Source organism: Prinia subflava, chromosome 25 (genome assembly GCF_021018805.1).
Source record: "Prinia subflava isolate CZ2003 ecotype Zambia chromosome 25, Cam_Psub_1.2, whole genome shotgun sequence".
NCBI lineage: Eukaryota > Metazoa > Chordata > Aves > Passeriformes > Cisticolidae > Prinia > Prinia subflava.
Genome location: NC_086271.1, coordinates 6020607 through 6025652, shown reverse-complemented (window position 1 = coordinate 6025652; position 5046 = coordinate 6020607). Strand labels below are relative to the sequence as shown.

Below are 5046 nucleotides of genomic sequence, written 5' to 3'. Positions count from 1 at the left end.
ATCCCTCTTATTTATACTCGGAGTTTCAATCCATCGAGATTCTTTGACATTCACCAATCAAGTAGGTAAGTTAAACACAGAGCTTCTGTCTCATTACCAACAAGATAAAGGAAGTTTAAACAAACAGTTCTAAAAGCAGTGCAGTCAGGTTTACAAAGTAGAAAAAGCCCTACCAAGCTAAAACCACCACCATTTGTTTCTCCTCCCTAATGCATGATTTCTTTTCTCGGTTTATTTCCAGATTACCAATACGTTCCGTCGTTCGATCCCAACTCGGATCCCCAAACCCAAGCCTGCAAGCACAACCAAAGCACCTGGCAAAACTCCTGCTGGGCACCTCAACAAACCACTCCAAGACAGCCCTTCTGGAAAGATACGCATTGTAAGGACCGTGTCTAAAGCGTGCCTTCAAAGTGGAGGGAGAAGGTAAATCCTTTTCTGTGATCTGTGACATTAAAATGGATTTAAGCCATCTGAATCTCAGCAGCAGTTGTTTGGAAAAAAAAACAACTGGAACCATCTGCATGGTCAGCACATCAATGATCACCAAGCACAGCACACCAGGACAACCAAATCCTTAGGAGCCAAAGTTACTGCATATCTGCAGGAACCGTGCCCTGCTCCCTTTTTTGTGGTGCAATTCCAGATTTTGCCACTCACAGCACAGGAGCACAAGACACAAACAGGTTTCTACTACAAATTCAGTTCTGACATGTTCTACAAATAACAATAGTAAGGTCATCTAAGTAGATTTATAAAAACATGGTTAATCACATGAAGAGGGGTTGCAGAAGGTGTCATGTTTTCAAAACTGGTTTAGCCAAGAAGTGTCTCGGTATGGATATCCTAAGTTCAACTTTAAGGGTGGAATGAAGAAAGGCTCAAGAAATCTGCTCTTGTATAACATATTGAATTTAGAGAAATGCACAGCAATCCTTGCTGTGCCAAGCATCACTTTAAAAGCATGATGTGAAGATAAGCAACTCCTTCCTCAAGGACTTAACTAGTGTGATTATCTCCAATTCATGCAGAGGTTGTATTAGAAAAACAGATGTGAGAATCAAGATGGACATGGTTTGCATCAGCTACATAAACTTTCACCATTTGGATTACAGTATTTAGATTTCAGTTCATTTAAACAGTATTCTAGAACTGATTAATATTAGTATCAAGCTTAACAGTAAATTGTGGCTTACACAGAGGTGCAACTTTATTCTTGCATTCCTCCACAATTTTGCCTTTCCTTTCAACTCCTCACATTCACTTATAATATGTAACTGGATTCATTGCTCCTAGTGAAGGGGTTTTTTTTAACTGAATTCTTTGCACAAGAAATTCTAGTTCAACCATGGGAGAATTTACGTTTGTGCTTTTCTTAAAGCGTAACTTCTTTAAAAGACTTAAAATTCAAGGTTTCCCTTCAGCCAACATACACATGCAAAAAACCTCAAACAACAAACACAAACAAAAACATGAGAAGAGATGCTTGTTGTTTCCAGTTTTCAGATAAACAGCTTTTGTTGCTCTGCAGGAAAATTTCTCACTGTTCTATAGGATGTTAAGAAAGACTAACAAAATACTACAGCAAGGAACCCCCCACAAGAGTCCTGTAATACCAACTAACACTAGTTACTGCTTTAAAATATAAAAATTAATTTATTTCTCTGGCATTAATGTCTCCCTCATTCTTCTTCCCCTAACAGAGTGCATTCCAACAGTCTAAATGGCTCAACTGATAATACGTGGCAAAACTCCTTACACATAGGCGTTTCTTTAAGAACTGCCAAATCCTAATTCCTAAATAAAGCAAAAGCTGGTGGTGATCACAGTGCCATAGCCAGAACTGCAATCCTTCTGCTGAAGCAAGGAGAGATTCTGATGCATTCAGTTACCCGATTTTTCCCTTTCATTTCACAGCTAAAAGTTTACCTTAAGCACTGAGACAGTACAACACATTAGCACTGCTGTGTGACTGTTTTTGCAAATCCACAAGAAACCTATGCCTTTCTCAACAGCTTCACAAGAAATTCTCTGGAAGTACTTTAAAAAGTTTTAAAAGATCAATCTACTGAAAAATTATTTCAGCTGTGTCCTACAAGACACACCTGTGTTAATATGGAGACAATAAAGATTGACTTTTCCTCAGTAAAAAGGAAAGGCTTCCCATTGTATTCACTAAATCTGCAGCTATCAAGTTCTGAGAGTCTGTACCATGTATGCTCAGATCCCAACACAGCTCACAGAAGCCCACCACTGTAATCAGCAGAACGAATGTACACTGATGTGAAGAAACCTAGATTTCAAAAAGCAGCTGTCAGCTTGGCATGCTTATCAGAAAGATCCTCAAGTACTGACCAAGTTCTATCACAAGGAACAGCAAGTCATTGATGAGCCAAAAAGGAGAAACAAACCTCTTCATACAGAGCCCAGCAACAGACCTCAGCTCTGATCAAGCAACAGTGCTCCCACTGAACGCACTACAGTGAAGAGCCTGCTTCTCAATGGCTGCAAATCACACATTCAAAATTGATGTTAACTGGCACCCTTCAGCATGAAGAAAGAAAACAGAAGCCCTGGCAAAAGAAATCAACTCCTGCAACAGCATCCTTTGCTTTAGAGCCCACACAGGACCCCACAAGCACTGCCAAATCATCCTGTGGTCCTATATTACACTTCTCATCTACTTGTAGTGCTGACATACAAGAGTTTTGCTCCTGTCTTGCAATGACACAATTAATTTCTACCTAAGAGGGCCATGCCCCTCACAGGTAGATCCTATTTAAGGATCTAAAACTGACAAATGGGGATACTACACTCCTGTGGGATTAAGGGCAATATGGAAAGCATGGAAAATGAAAGACAAGGAGTGGTGACTAAAAAGGAGGAAACTGGAAGAATTTCTGAAAAACAGAATTGCATCCCTCTCCCTCTGACTGACTGGGAGATGAGGCACACTGGCTACAGGCAAGATCCAGACATTTATAGCGCTGTGAGAATTTCTTTTCTGTTCACAGAGGGAAGCGGAGAAAGTTGGTGTCCTTCATCAGAACGAAATAAACTCCTCTGAATTCCTTATCCTTTCCCTTGCAATTCCAAATGCAATATAAAAATCACATGAAAAACTGGACAAAGTTGTGACACAAACTGGAAAAAGGAAGGTAAGGAAGTCCTGCAGTTACATGACGTGGGTCATGTAATACTAAATCACGCTGCTAAGCAGGGAATGATCCCCAACTAGTCCCTCCACAAATCGCATCTCTGAGGTTTGCTGAAGCCGTTGTTAGGCAAGATTCCTTCGTTATTGTCATGTGACAAGGTAAAAAGATGGGTAATCCCTTTAACATTGTTTTTCCTTGGGTTTAGCGGGCTTTTTGTACATTTAAAAATCACTTGCAGCAGGGTAAACATTCATGTCTTAAGGTGAGAGTAATTACCTTCAATCTTTAATATGAACTCTAAAATAATGACTTCCAATGATATGGCCAAAAGCAAATTTAGAATTACATATCCGTACACTAGGATATGTATTTATATCTATTTTGTGTTTTCATATTCTTTAGGTGGAGTGTATGAACAATGTTCATACTCATTTTAAAAGTAGCCTTTTGTAACTACAAGTGGCTAAAATCTAAAACACCTTTGAGAGCTGAGTTCTGATGAATACTCTGTAGTCAGAGCTTATTCTAGGGTTAATTTTAAAGGATGTGGCAAAAGATCAGTATTTCAAAAGTACATTTTGAATTCTGCTTCGCACCTGCAGTTATGGCAGAGATGTTATTTTTAAATAGTCAGCAAAGGAGGTTGAATAGTATTTTTTATTGAAACTTGATGTTTCACAGAAATAAAATTGACCAAGTCTTTCAAAGGTGCTCAGTAATGTGCAAATATTTTCTTGTATTGCTGCCTACATCATACATTGTGAACCCTGATTTCCTCTTCTACGCCAACTGAATTTAAAGCATTTTACAGTATCAATAAGATGCTGTACAAATTAACCTTTGATTTTACCTGTTTTACGTGAAAAATAGCTACACAAAATAAAAGTAACAGATGTTTTATGTTTACTGATAGCTTGTGTCAACTTCATCCAACAACAGGCTCCATAAAAAGAACCTGCCAAAAAGTTTCCAAAGGTGGGCTGCAGACAGCAGAGTACCTGGTTTGCACAACACCCACCTGTAATCACTACTCATAACACTCATTCATTCCAAAGAATGCTCTTGGAGTAAAGTATACAGGACTGGGTTAGGCACCTCCAGAGGTTGCGTTCCACCTGGATTCTTTCAGTAGCTCAAAAATACTATTGTGAAAATCCCAAGGAATTTTTCATAGCTGGAAAGGTTGTCATTCACAGTCTCACCTCAAAGTCCGATGGTTCATCCATTATGTCAAAAGTTTATCATCCAAGTCCTGCTCTGTATCCAGTTTCTAAAGGAAAGCTGCCAACATTGCAACCACCCACCCCAAGTGAAACCTGTGGTGGCAGAATGTGCAGGTGGGCTCTTCAGAAAAATCCCTAACGAAGAGCATTGGAACTGGGACTGCTTAAGGAACCCACATGAGACTAAAAATAAAAATTAAATGCTCAGAAGTCTAATTAGGTCTTGTGAGCCCCCTTTATTACATGCATACAACTTTTATATTGCTTCCACTCTAACTATTCTCCAAGTAGCTTTTCACAGGAAATAAACACCAATTATCAAGATACTCAAAACCTGGAGTCTTTGCAGAGGTGCAGATAACTCCCAGTAGTTTCCAACCCTTGCCCATATTGTATTTTAAAAGAAATTTAAAAAACAATCAATAAAATAGGGCACTATAAAGTTTAAAGTCATTTTAGGTGCCTAGATCTACCTAAATTTTCACAGTAAATATAAGCATTACAGATAAAACATTTTACAGCTTGTTGTTTCAAGACACACTGAAAAAATATAAGTATACAAGCCAGATATCATAACCATCAGAGAAAAAAAAGACAAATCAGTCACGGCACCCTACTCCAAAGAGCAATGGCTGGAGAGAACTTTTTCACTCCTGCCCTTTTAC

At 38.8% G+C, this 5046-nt stretch overlaps 1 long non-coding RNA gene across 1 annotated transcript; it reads left to right on the top strand.

Annotated features, from left to right (window-relative positions):
- The first annotated feature begins 245 nt into the window (after positions 1-245).
- On the top strand, positions 246-4620 carry LOC134561903 (uncharacterized). Its single transcript, XR_010083011.1, has 2 exons — positions 246-426; positions 1704-4620. It is a non-coding gene; the product is annotated as an uncharacterized LOC134561903 (long non-coding RNA).
- The last annotated feature ends 426 nt before the right edge of the window (positions 4621-5046 follow it).